The 14,451-nt window shown below is 39.6% G+C and overlaps 1 long non-coding RNA gene across 1 annotated transcript in view; it reads left to right on the forward strand.

Moving 5' to 3' along the window:
* Positions 1–365: 365 nt before the first annotated feature.
* LOC125699258 (uncharacterized) overlaps positions 366–14,451 on the forward strand; it is a 33,048-nt gene continuing 18,962 nt past the window's right edge. Inside the window, exons 1-2 of the long non-coding RNA XR_007379491.1 lie at positions 366–593; positions 7,170–7,403. This is a non-coding gene — a long non-coding RNA (uncharacterized LOC125699258). The remainder of the gene's footprint in view (positions 594–7,169; positions 7,404–14,451) is intronic.

Genomic DNA, 14,451 nt, shown 5'->3' on the forward strand with positions numbered 1-14,451 from the left:
TACTTTGGCATGTGGTCCCTTGCCCAATTCTCCACGCTGTGCTGAAAACCATGATTCATTGTCATGAGTTCCTCCAGGATCATGTCACTGGCCTCTGATTATTTCCTGAGGTGTAAAGCAAATAGTTTTATCTCCTTAAACAAGAAAATCAAGGCTCTAAATTGCTGAGATTAAAGCATTCACTCAGCTGAGGTAATTGAATTGTCTTGCACTTTATTAGTCAAAGTAGCTAGCAAGGTACAAGACTGAATAAATTCAGGGGACTTTACTCACAGCTGGGAGCATTTAGCAGCTAGTAAATGTGATTAATGGGCTTAAGGCAGCTGTATGAAGTGGAATGTGTAGTGAAACCCCAACCCCCCTCTGCTGCCTTATGGGAGAGTAAGCTTAGCTTCCTTGTCTGGTACAATACTGAAATTCTGAGGGAGAAAAAAGACTTATATATTATATTCCTAGAGGCATAAGTTGCCTCTAGGATGTCTGATGCAGAAGGCAAAAGAATCACCCAATTTTCATGAAGTGGGCTCATCCATGAGTACTATGGAAAAAGAAGCAAGGAGTTTTTAGGAGATTACAGCTCATCTTAAAAACAGGTAAGAAATCTGAGTTCAACTGGCCTGTGCCAGTCTGATAATTTTTTTTTCCCTATTTTTATAATATTTGACTCTGTAGCATTTATGACTTTAGGTGTGGCTTCATATGTTGTTCTGAGAAATAAAATCTGAACTGTATTTGGTGCACTATAAGCTCTGGATCATATTATAAATCATAGAGTGGTCTGGGTTGGAAGGGACCTCTAAGATCATCTAACTCCAACCCCCCTTGCTATAGATAGGGACATCCTCCACTAGACCAGATTGTTCAAGGCCCATCCAGCCTGGCCTTGAATGCTTCCAGCGTGGGAGCATCCACAGCCTTTCTAGACAACCTGTTCCTGTGTCTCATTAATCTCACAGTAAAGAATTTCTTCCTAATGTGTGTCCTAAATCTACTCTCTTCCAGTTTAAAGCCATTTCCTCTCATCCATCCCATCTCATCCTGTTGCCACATGCCCTTATTAGAAGTCCCCTTTCAGTACTCCTGTAGGTCTCCTTCAGGTACTGGAAGGCCACTATCAGGTCTTTCCAGAGAATAATTCACAGACCAGAGCTACGATCTTGCTCCAAATGACTCTTGAGATGATCCTTGCTCTTGCAATTTGTTTGAAGAACCTGGGAATACCAGCCATCTAAATCAGTTAGAGACTATGTGCCCTTCTGCATTATACTTTAGGGTTTGCCATGCTTCACTTGTTCTGTGATTGAACCACAAATTCTGTCCTAGGATGTGAAGGTTCAGTCTTGATGTAAACCATAGAAAGTTGCTTGCACATCAGTAGGTGCAGTCATAGTACTCATTTTATTTCTTTAATGTGTACATGCGTGTGTGTATGTGTATAAAAGTGACACTTACAGTTTATTTCCTCTATTAAAGATCTATGCTTAGCTTTTAGCAAAACTTTGCACAAACGTCAGTTCTTGATCAGTCTAGATATGAAGCAAGTAATAACAGACATGGGAAATCTGGTTCTCCCTTGAGAGTAAACATCTAAATGGCAGGCAACTAAAGGATAATTCCCTTTCCACAAAGGGGGAAAAATAGTGGTTGCCAATAGGAAAAACAAATTTCTCACTTCACACCTTTTTTAACATAATGTAGTCAAGTTGCTTTTTTTTGTATTCAATTGTGTTAGATGTTGAAGCAGCTAATGCCAGCATTTGAAAGTTGGGCAAGGAGATGTTAAGCTCAAAATTTTGAACTGGGGCATATATAAATATAGTGAGGCTAAAAGCTGTTTTTTCTGCTTAACCCAAAGTTTGGAAAAAAGTCCTGCACAAGCACTTTCAGTTTTATGCTGTGTGCAAATGTCAAATATGCTTAGTTGGCACAGAATTTCTTGAAAGTAGTTGGTGTCATCCCATTTGGCTAAATATATCTCTATATACGTATATGTACCAAATATATGCAAGACAAAAAAGTGCTGATATAAACTTATAAGTTTTTTTGCTTTGTAGAGATTGGTACTGTTGGTCTGTTGCTGTGATTTTTGTTGCTATGTTACCTATAAATCAGCTGTATGCTAAAAATACTGTTGATACTTAATATATTTTTGTAAATACTTGATTATTATAGATACTTTTCAGGAAGAGTGGCAGTTAAGGCTATGACTATTCTACGTATATCTGTCTGTGTAATTGCACTGGACTAATCAGGTATTAACTGTAGCCTTTAACGTGTATGCTGAACCACCATAGTTTCATGTGGCCCAACAGTACAGGAGAGTTGTGGTCCTCCACTTTCTGGATTGTGAATGCCAGATTGATGGATGAGTTTAGAGTAGAGCAGGTGTAGAGTGAGGGTGAAGATAGACAAGCACAGTGCTGCAGAGCGAGTGCTGATCTGTTTAGAAACAGATGTTTTCTGAAGTTAGTGAGGTCAGAATCTGCTGGGGGCAGAAATCCTGAAACAGCATAGTTGGGGTGAGAAAAATTGGGATGAAATGGATTTTCATCAGCTTGATTTAAACAACACACACACACATTGGCTGTTGGGCTCTGAACACCCCATTCCTCTAATGCTCTGTCTCTTTTTGGCCAATAAAAACATTCTTGAATATTTTCTGAGCAATTGTTCATCTGTTCCTTTGCCCTGTCAAGCTTAAATCTGTTACAAACTCTGTTCAAATTAATGTGTAGCTTGATAGAGACTGTGAAAATTTTAAGATAGTGAGATTCCACTTGATGAGGATTAATCTCAAAGTGGGGTGAACTGGGCTCATTTTTGGATGAAATGTTTCAACTCTATTCTTTCCCCACTCCCAAATCCTGTTTTAGTTTCACCATCCACTTTAGAGTAGGTTAATTTCCTACTCTTTTAAGGATGTTGTTTGTGAATCTTGGGCTTATTAAGCTTTATTTTCTAACTTTATTTATTGTTTCTGTGGGCTGGGTACTAGTTTGTTGGGTTTTTTGGTTTTTTTTTTTTTGTTTTGTTTTTTTAATGTGACCTTTTATCTTGTAGATGCTGCTTTAACATTCATTAACAGTATGTACATAAAGATCTGATTCAGTAAAAATGGAGAAGAACAGTATTTCCTTGTGAGGGTACTGTATTAAATAGGTCACCTGAAAACAGAATAATCCGTATCTGTGGAGAACAAAAGGAACTAAGACATTTCAAACTGCAGAATATATTTGGAAATGTGGTGTCTAAACCCCCCTTAACTGCTTAGAAGGTTTAACCAGCGGATGAAGAGAATGAGTTCCAGAGCAAGTACCCAAGGAAATGCTTTGAATCAAACTCCTAAGCAAGCTGAGCAGGCAGCAAGCCTGATCTAAAGCATAGTCCTGCTCCTGCTCAGTCCTCCTTCCCTGTGCTGCAGAGCTTTTGATTCTCCCCCATGGAACAGACCCAGAGCTGCTGCTAGAACTGGGCCAGGTTTAGACCAGGAGACATGGGATGTCTGACCCACCTGGTCTCTTTGTGAGGCGCAGTCAGGGCCTCCCGAGTGCATTAGGGTTTTTGGTGTTTCTGAGCAGCTGTAAGCAGGACATACACAGCTGGAATTGAGTCTCTGGACAGGAATCTCAATCTTAAGTCTCCTTCCTGTGTGCTCAGCAGAGGAGGGGAAGCAGGGAGCCGGCCCTGCTTGCCATAGCAGGCAATGTGGTCCAGATATCAGGCTGGATTTTGGGGGAAGATTCTTCATCATAGGATGGTCAGGCTCTGGAACAAGCTCCCCAGGGTGGTGGTCATGGCCCCAAGCTTCAGGACTTCAAGAACCATTTGGATAAGGCTCTCAGACACAGGGTTTGATTTCTGAGCAGCCCTGTGTGGAGCTGGGAGTTAGACTTGATGATTGTTATGAGTCTCTCCAAACTCTGTTGGGCTTTCTGCCTTGTGCCCTGGGCAGGGGCAGGTGAGGCAGGAGATCAGCCTGTTCAGAAACGTAGCCTTGAAGTTAATCCCCAAAGTCTCCTGTGTTTTTGTCAAAGGAATGCTGTGGGGGTTAGCTCTCCATACATGCAATCTTTTTGCCATACTATCTTCCCCATAGGTGCATTTGGCTCAGCCTTCAGCAAGCTCATGCCCTCGTGTGACACTGCTGAGCTTGGTTGTCCTTACCACTGTTACTCAGGGAGGGCTGTGCACTGAGACAGTGCTAACTGAACAAACACCTGTGTGTCTCTGCAAAGCCTCCTGAGCATGCTGGTGCCTTTTTTCCCTCCTCTGATGGAGTTTGGATCCCGACGGAGCAGCCTGGCTGAAGCAGCATCCGTGTCTGTCTGACTGTGAGGGTTGGGACGAGCTGGCAAAGGAGAGAGGAGGAGGAAAAAGAAAAGAAGCGTTGTGTAGCAGGACTGAGCTTGTAGCATGTGACAGCGTGCACCTTGCAGGCTCTGGGCAGTAGCAACGGAGGGAAGAGGCTCTGCAGGATGGGGGCATCCCGCACGCCCACCGGCAGCAGGGGTCTGCGGGTGCGTGGGGCACAGGGGACCGGCCGCTGTCACCTTGCCACAGCATCATCAGCCTGCAGCCCGGGCAGAGCAGACTCACAGACCACACAGGGTAAATATTTTTTTTTTCTTGCTTAGTTAGTTCAGGTTTGTTCTGTCACAGGGCAGAGACAGGAGTTTACTGTGTTATGCATTTGTGTACAGCCCTACAGTGGTGGTAGAGGAGGAGGAATATTAGGGATTGTTTTTAAGGATTACTGGTGTATGAGGATATTAAAAATTAAAAATTAAAAAAAAAAAAAAAAAAAAAAGGTTTTCAGGGAGTTTTTTGCATGGTGGAGTCTGTGAGAGAACCAGCCTGGGAGCATCTGTGTGCAGCAGTGACAACCTGGTGATGTAGATCCACTGCTTCATAGAATGCTATGGGAAGGGAAGAGAGGGAGGAAGGGATCTAGAGCAGGACAGCACAAAAACTTGTTGGCTGATAGGAAACCTGAGGGACTGGGGTAGCCAGGTTTGAATCCGTTGACTCCTTGGGGCAATGCATCTACACAGCTCTAGGCAAATATCAAGCCCATTTCTGTCGTCTACACTGGAAGAAAAAGTTCCACAATGTATAATTTAATTTACATTTACCTAATGAAGGGTTTGTGTGCTTGTTGTTCTGTGAAGCATAGCCGTACCAGCGCACCAGGGAACAGCATTAAGCTCATGGCAGGAACGCCGTCACAGATTCCTAAGTGCTGCTGCGCTTCCAGCCGTACACTGTTATGCTGTGAAGCACTCTTCAGCTCATCTCAGCAACCCCTTCCCTGCCGTGCAATTGAGGAGCTGCACTGAGACATAGATAGAGCTTTCTGTGGTTGCTTCAAATTGAGAAAATCATGGCACAGATTTTGTTCAGATGTCACTGCAATGTTTCTTATTCGAGTACTTTGTTTTGTCTCAGCTGCTGCTTTGCTGCCATGCAGTTGAGCACATCTGTCCATGCAGCAGCAAGGGTAGCCAGGTCCTTGTTTATGGTTGTGATCCACAGAGTCGTGCAGACCCTGGAAGATAGATTTATGAGTTCTGACAACTATTTTATAAAGTGTTTTTTGAAGTGGTACATGTTTGGGGCCTTTTATTTCCTTTTTCTTTTTTTTTCTCCTTTTCTTTAAAAGCTTTCAACAACTTCACCAGACACAACTGTTACGGATTTGCAACTAAGTAATTTAGAATTGACATTCACTGAGTGTCCCAGGTTCTCCCTCTCTCATGCTTCTGTATCTATCTTGAATAGATGTCTATCTAGATATTTATATCTGGGTGCACTCATGTACTATCAGTACATACGCATTTCTGTACACAATATTTTCGTTAGACAGTGTGGCTACAAAAAGTGGTTATGGTGAGAGTTGTTATTTACTTTGTTTAATCTTGGTAGCCACATCAGCTAAAACCTTGGAGGGTCTTGTCTTCATTCAAAGCTTCTGAGTAGTTTTTATTTATAAATTTAGTTTGTCAGTCTCAGTCTGTACAGCATGTACTCTTTAACAGATAAACCTCAGAGTGAAACTGGAGTTTTAATACAGGCAGCATGTTCCTGAATCGATTAAACTAAGAAAACTAAGTCTCCTCCATGTGTTATATTTGTGGTTTGGGGTTTTCTTTTTTCACAGAAAAAAAAATCAATAATGTGCTTTCAGATGAGTTTGTAGAATGATTATTTATTGCTAAAAGTGAAAATCAATGTCTGCTGGAAATGGTAATGGAGAAAGAGGGGCTGCAAGCTTATTTCAAAAATCTGGACGTAGAGTAAGATGCTAGAAGTACTTATGGATTTTTCATTGTTATATCCAAGTTAAAAAGTAGCTATAAATTCTATATCATGTGTGGATGTGTTAATACTTTCATTTTCCTCAACACTGGTGTTGAGTCACCACCCCTGAATGAGTTTAAATTCCTTTTGGATGTGGTGCTCGGGGATGTGATTTAGCAGAGGGTTGTTAGAGTCAGAGTGGTGTAGTTGGGTTGTGGTTGGACTTGATGATCTGTAAGGTCTTTCCCAACCATAGAGCAATTCTGTGATTCTATGATTTTTAATAAAGTAATGAGGCACTATGATATAAGCTATTTAGTAGGTAGGTACCTGTATTCAGAGAAGTCTAAATAAGAACAAGAAAAATGGACTAAAAAGCTGTGGTTCAGGTATGCCAAGACAAAGCTTTGCATTTCTAGCTCTACTGCCAGTAATATTGATATGCTGAAATGTGTTGCCTATTTCCAACTGTGATCTAACAATACAGTGGAGTTACCTAGAAAATCTCCAATCCTGGTTCCAAGAAAAACATGAACCAAAATTTTGTCTAAAGAAAGGGATGAAAGTAGGAATTAAGGATTTTTGTTAAATAATATCTGCTGCTAATAAGTCTCCTACTAATAACTCACTAGATAGATAATAGCTCACTATTATCTAACAGTATTTTATATTTCACTGAACTTTCTACACTGCTACCCTGCTCTTTCTATAGAGTGGCCACACTTGAGAGACCTTCATGTATGTGTCTATTAGTGACTACTTCATATAACTCTAAATAGAAATTAAATTACCTTGCTATAGCTTCTTTCTCCAAAATCATAAGTTACTACATAACAAGGACACAAGTTTTAACTTCAGGTGTTTGTTGTCAGGTTCCGACGCTGCTGGCACTGTTGCAGTAGGACTGCTTCGCTGGAAAAATATACATGTGTATGGGAACCCTCATCTCCCTCTCATCCTATCTGAAGATGCCTGTGGTCCAGCATTTCAATGTTTTCCTACACAAAATGACATATATCCATTATCCTGTCCAGCTTCACTTTCTATCACTCCAGTGCCTTCGTACAGCAGTAGTAGTCAAGAAACTTTAAGTTTAGAGTCTACGGGTAAGTGATTATTTCTTTTTTACACATCAGAACTTAGTTCAATCAGCAGTTTTACTACTTAAGTTAAATAGCTTTCTGCTGCCCGACAGCTTTGTCTGCTCCCAAGGAAGGATTAGACCACAGAAGCTCCATGTAGAATTTAAGATTGTACCAATTAATACTTTTTCAAACAATTTTTCTCTTGGTTTGAAAAGTATCAGAAATAGTGGCATGTTCTCAACCATAATATTATTGAATTAATGTATGCTTACTTTAAAACTGGTAGATACTGGTGGAAACATTTTGACAAGCGTGTGGAGGTATTCAGGGCACCGTTGTCTCTTCTGTGTCTATGGTAAAAGCTTGTGTGATGGAGAATTCCCTTATATGCTCATAATGTGCTCAAAACACTATGAGCATCTGGCTTATCACAAGGTACAATGTACAAGGAGTATCCAGTTATATGCATGGGAATGCACTTGTGTTTCTGGCCATTATAGGCTTATGTCTAGAGAAAAAAGTGTGTTGGTCAGTGATGGGGTGCTTCCACTCAGGGGTTCAGAAGCCTCTGAAGGTGTCTGGGAAAGAGGATGACTGGCAAGGGACTGTGGTGACAGGACAAATCACTTGACCCGTAGTCTGCTCCCTTTTATATCTGGAGGATCTCTGATTAAGGTGTTAATAAGGAGATGGGTCATGAACTCAGTGAATTTTCTGGCTTGCAGATGGGGCCCTGATCTCTATGATTCCTAGATGGATTCACGTGTAAGGACTGGTTAATGTCTCTTGTCTTGTGTTGATAATAGGGTGGGATTAGCAAGGTTCTGCCTAGGTGCCAGGAAGCAGAAAGGTTTGTATGGTGAATGGGGTCTTAGTGGATCCTGTGTTGAATGGGGTGCTACTGCAAAAGGGCCAGTCTGAATTCCTAGTTCTGTTATAGTTCTTAAAATATATGTAATAGTGTAATACTTGCTGACAACAGGGGGCCGAATGTCTTTGTAGTGAAAAGTATAATCAAGTATATATTATTCAGTTGATTGTATTACTGCTTTTTAAAATTTTTGTTGTAATACATGGATATAATTCACTGTAATTGATGTAATCATGTCACCAAAAAATAATGGGCTTGAAAACTGGCAATGGTGCTGAAATCCAAGCAAAACTGATTTTTTACTTCCCAGAATTTTCTGATTTAATGACTTGTACTCTCAAATTGGATGGATTCTCCTGGCAGCTGAAAATTCTGGGAGCCAGTACTCCAAATGCCACTCCTAATGTCTGCTCTGATGGCTACACTTGTAAAGCAGGAGTGCTAACGCAATTGTTAAACAATTCATGCAAGGGTAAACGTGGCTTTCACTTATCTACATTCATAGTTCAAATTAAGAGCAGTATAAATCCACATCTTGAGCACAATTTGGTGATCTTTTTATGAACTCCATGCCTATATCCTAGAAGCTTAATTTATGTATTTTACCACCGATTGTAATTATATAAATACTCTATGTGCTGTGAAATAGTCAATATCTTTCTCATATGAGGAGTGATGACTCTTCAGTTTCAATTGCGAAGCTTTTTAGTGGCATGTGAGCATTACCCTGAGATTCAAGTGTACCTGCCACCTAGAGTTGATATTGTGGATGAGGGAGAAATACTAGTAAAAATAGTAGTACAATAATAAAGCTATAGTAAAGACTGATTAGGAACTGCCAGCTCTGCAGAAACGCCTTCATAGGTCTAAACCATGGCTACATGTAGCCAAAGGTGCTGGTATGAAACTAGCAAGTCAAATACAAGTTCCCTAGTTTTGTTCTTTAAGAAATTACGGTGCTTTTGAAGAGAACACATCAAGAAATGTATGTAGGTGTTCTACCAAAGAGCTGCCCAATAGCAGGGCAGCGTGGCTGAGGCAGTGTCCATTCTCAACAGGGCTGGGAGGTGCTGCTGCATGGCATGACTCCTGAGGTAATTTCCTTACTTCCTTACCAGTCCAAAAACTGATTACCTGATTATTCAGTGTGACTGGACTGCCACACTAATAATAATCCATACATTATTATGTAATACTCCTATAACAAAAAGGCTTCTCAATTTAATTTTTTTAACTTGACTAAGTTTTCAGAGCCTTTCCTGCAATGAGAAGTTGGTTTGCAGCAAAGAGAACAGCTGCTCAGCAGCGTACAGAGTTGAGTGCAAGCTCAGGCAAGAGCACTGCATCAGCTGAAATGGGTGGATTTTTCTGAAAAGACAGTGGGTAACTTAGAAATTGATTAATGAGGTAGAGTATATCATAAAATTGTATCCAGGCTCATGTCCAAATCTACTCGATCAGCTTATCTACAGGAAAGATGCAAAAGAATACTATGCCACAAGGTAGTTGTGCAGCTACCCTCTTGTGGATTCATACCAAACTAACATTTTGATAGCGTAATAAAAAAACGAAGTATGCTAAAACACCAGTATGAGATGAAGAGTTAAGATTGTATTTTCAGACGAGTTATTTTCTAACCACTGATATCAGGAAAATTCTGACTGCTTCCTCCACAGCAGCGTGTTCAGAGCCCTGTAATAAGCTGTGCTTGGGATGTCTGAGTTGGATTTCAATGTATGGAACAAGATAATGGTGCTGAAAATGAGGTATTGACATGATAAAACTGTGCATTTAGAAATGCAGTATGAAAGATGTAGAGCTCCCACTAACAGCATTTGGCAAGCACATTTCAGTGGGTACTTTACATCCTACTTCAAACGTTAGTTTCAACTCAGTGCATTTGGTGCTTCACAGCATTCTGTAACACTAGATAATTTACAGAGTGGTACCAAATATTGTTCTTGCATGCTGGAGTATAATGAACATCAGAATCCATTTTCTGTATTTGAGGAAGGAAATCTTGAGTTTCTAACACAGCTTCTGTTTTGAAGGAAAAAAATCCAGCATTTTTGAGGGATTTACACTGACTGATTAAAAACAAACAAACAAAAAAACCCCATGCTTCTGCTCAGAATAGGACAAAACATGAAGAATTATTCTGTACTAGTTGCCCAGTTCAGAAATCTTGTCAAGAGTACAGGCAGAAAACACAGTTTTGATAACTGTTTGATTAAAAGCCTTACTTTTTAAACTGAACTGCATTTGTTATGTGAATTTCTGGTTGCAGATAAATTTTAAAGTACCTATTAAAAAAAAAAAAAAAAAAAAAAAAAAAAAAAAAAAAAAACAGCAAAAAAAGAAAAAGCTAAATGTAATCTATTCTGCTTTTGCTGGTGCTGGGCCAGACAAGAAGATGACTATGTTAAAATTGGAAATGCATGCATGTGTACTATAGAATTCTATCAAGTTGAAGTGATACTTGAGAATGGTCTTCATAGTCAATGGTAATTTAATTACTCATTTAAAATGCAGATGGTTTACAATAATAAAAAAATATATTCTATGATAATTGTGTGACATATATTGATTTCTTTGGCTATAATATGTTCTGAAGGTTTTAAAATAGATATTACAAACTTGGAAAATACCTCACCTACCTCTTGCTGCATAATTTTTCAGTAATGGGGCACTGTTTTCATAGCCATGCTTAGTTTTCTTTTTCCCAGAACTAATAAATCTGGTCCTCTTCTCATAGGCTTTGTTATTTCAACAGTTTTTCATCTTTGCCGTTTGTCTTCATTTGAAGCATGATATCTAGAACAGGACATAATTCATCAATGAAAGTATAACCAGCTCTAGTTAGTGTAGAATAGTTACCAGCTCTGACTTGTATGAAGATGCAAGTTAATTTCCCTAGCTAAAACATCTTTTTGATGAGCGCTATTATTGATTCTACTTGCATGTGTTTACCAGTACAACCTGCTAACTCCTCTTCCTCACTAGCATCTATATTCTATTCTCCTCTAAGGCTTTTTATAATGCATTTGTTATATTTTTCCTAGATTCTTTTGTTACCTGTAATTGCCTTTGATCTTTAAGCCACTCCTTTACATTTGTGAGGTTCATTTTGAATTCTGAACCAGTCCTACATGTGGCCAACATTACATAACAAATTTTTGTCATCAATAGCTTTTAAATACAAAATATCATAATGAAAACAAATCTTGAAATTACTTCCCAATTTTACTACTAATAATCTCACCCTCTTCTTTCAACCATTTCTGTACTGGAATTAGCACACCTTCCTCTAGACTGTATTCATTTTTTGTTTATTATAGCAGCTTGTTGCCCTCAAACACTAGATCAGCTGTTTTGAAAGCAATTATATTGATTTACCAGAAATTGTTCCTCAAAAATCTATTAGCTCTTTGTCTTTCTTCAAGGTGCTTAGCAACTGCTTGATTTGTTGTTTGCTTTCTAATTTGTCACCATCTCTTCTCAAATATCGACCTTAAGCTGGCTGCGCTGTAATTACCCAAAGCACTTTATTATGCTCTTCTCCACTGCTTGACCTTACCTCATCCTTGCTTAGCTGGTGTACATCTTTAAAAGTATATAGGTTCCTAAATACCAGTTATGGGAAATGTGAAGTAGGCACCTCTCTGTCCTTCCTGGGTCTGTGAGCCCATATGAGATGGAGCTACTTCAGGAGAACTTGTATTCTGAGCAGACATGAAAAAGATGCATTGCTTCTTTTGCATTTGCATTGCATCTCTGCTTTATTTTGCTGATTTGATTATAGCATTGAACCTTCCCCCTTTATTTCTATGATGCAGGATTTAGTTTCACAGTAATATTGCCATCTGTTGTGAATGCTATATTTGTCATGGACAAAAATCAGATTAATTTATGTTTCTTGATGCTGTGTGTATAAGAGCATACTTAAATAGATTCTTTGATTCTGTAGCTTCCATATCTATATATTTTTACACTCATCTTGTTTCATGCAACTTTTAAGGTCTGTTTTAAATCACACATTAACAGCAAAAAGCTGTATGAAGAAACAACTTGTAGCAGTGACTACTTTTGAGTATGATGCAGGAATCCAACTAAATGAAGATAATGCAATAGCTCTAATATTAACTGAATTTTGTAACAGTCACAGTAAAGGCCTACCTAGGGTTTTTATGGTTTTTTTTTTCACTTGGAGATAATTGAGGCTTAGAATTACAGTGTGAGTAAGGAGATGATGGGGGGGGGGGGGGCATGATAAGAATCCTGGGAGAAGGAATATTAAATACGGGGAAGATTAATAGTGGAGTTTCCTCACTGTTGGTCTTGGAAAGAAGATAAATATTTTTAGGAAAAAAAGGAGTACACAGATGGTCTGAGCTGTTGAGTTAGATAGTAGGAAGAATTTTGTCTCAGAAAGAGTGGTGGTACATTGGAACAGGCTGCCCACAGAGATGTTGAAGTCATTGTCCCTGGAGATGTTCAAAAAACATGTGGATGTGGCACTGGAGGACACGGTTTAGTGAGCAACGGTGATGGTGAGTAGATGGTTGGACTAGGTGATCTTAGAGGTCTTTTACAACCTTAGTGAATCTATGGGTCTAAGCTGGAGTCATCATGACTGCAGAGGAGAACCTGAAAGCCATGTGGGAAGGGAAGGATGACTTCTGGGAACAGAAAAAGGGAAGAGTGATAAAATAACAAATCACAGATTTCAAGACTGCATGACAGGATTTCATTTTGTCAGGTGAACTGGGAGTCCTCAAATGGAAAAGACAGAGGAATATAAAGTCAGCTACTAATAAAAAGTGTGCTGTAGCTGTGAAAAAGGAAATGGAAGCCTGAGATGTCTTAGGTGAAATATTTGATGCACAAGGAGAGATTAAAGTTGTCTAACGAAAACTGACTGCTTATTTTCACAGAAGGACAGAGATTACTGGAACTTAAGCAGAAAAATACAATATGGTAGAGAGTGTATCATATTGAAAAAGGGTAAAAAAGCTTGCTGTGTTTAGCAAAGCAAAAGTAATTTTAAAAAAAAGGAATAAAGAAAAACCATACCAGTAGATTTCATTTTCTGTTTACTTAATGATTTACTGTTTATTAAGCCTGAGAAATACTTCTTACAAAAAGAACAGGCATCTGATTTGTTCACATATCTCGATCAGTAGCTTCTGAGATTGATAAAACTGTTAAGTGACCCCAGTGGTGCAGCTGCCGATGGTAAACGCTGAATGGGTTAATGGGTTCTGGTAGGAAATCGTGGGTAGGAGTGCTGGCAACTGGCTGCCTTCTCGGGACTGCATGCAAGGGGCAATGCCACAAGGTGGTGCTGCCTCTCCTTATCGCAGTGGAAGCGTTATGAAAGCAGCAGAGCAACGTGCGATGTTTGGTGTATGTGGCATTTCCGTGTTCGTCCACCAGGTGACTCCAGTCGGAGGCTCAGTTTCGTTCACGATTTGTCATTGCGCACAGATTCTTCTCAAGGACTCTGAATAAGGGGACTCCTTATATCAGAGGAAAAGAAGGAGAAGAAGACAGAACTGGAAAGATGGTGGTTACTACTCTTGAGATTGTACCTTCTTCTTGCTCTGCTTTCAGCTGCGAAGGGGTTAATGAAATTATAAAATTGAGAAATAGAAAGTGCATGTTTCTGATTAGACATCTGAATTCTAGTTAGAGTCCTCACTTGACAATCCAGATACTATGTGCCGTTTCATGTACTGATGCCAAAGGCAATATTCACTGTACCTACAGTGGTCCTGACTGCTTCTGCTTCTTTGCTTACGCTGTGCACGCTCATATCAAGAAAGGTGTCAGTTGGGGAAGTTTTGTTTGATGTTCTTTCAATAAGCGTCTTCAAAGGATTTGAAACAGAATGAGGTTTCAGCAGTCTAGGAGCTCTGTGCTAGACAGTCATAAAGATAATGGGATTTATAGAGAGGAAAAATTTTGCTTCCAGAAATGCAAGTTGGAAACCCTAAAGGCAGCTGAATCCTAAAATTATGCAGCTTAAGTGATGACTTGTGGCCTGACTAACCATCACCTTGCCTCTGCTGCAGTACGTGGCCCTGGGTAGAATGCTTATCCCCCTCAGTTCTTTCATTCAGCTACCAGCAGTCTCCCACTGTAATGAACAACTGCTAACTACTTTTATCAAAATTAGAGGGAGCACAATTTGTTACA

The sequence above is a fragment of the Lagopus muta genome, chromosome 1 (assembly GCF_023343835.1).
Source record: "Lagopus muta isolate bLagMut1 chromosome 1, bLagMut1 primary, whole genome shotgun sequence".
In the NCBI taxonomy this organism is placed as follows: Eukaryota; Metazoa; Chordata; class Aves; order Galliformes; family Phasianidae; genus Lagopus; species Lagopus muta.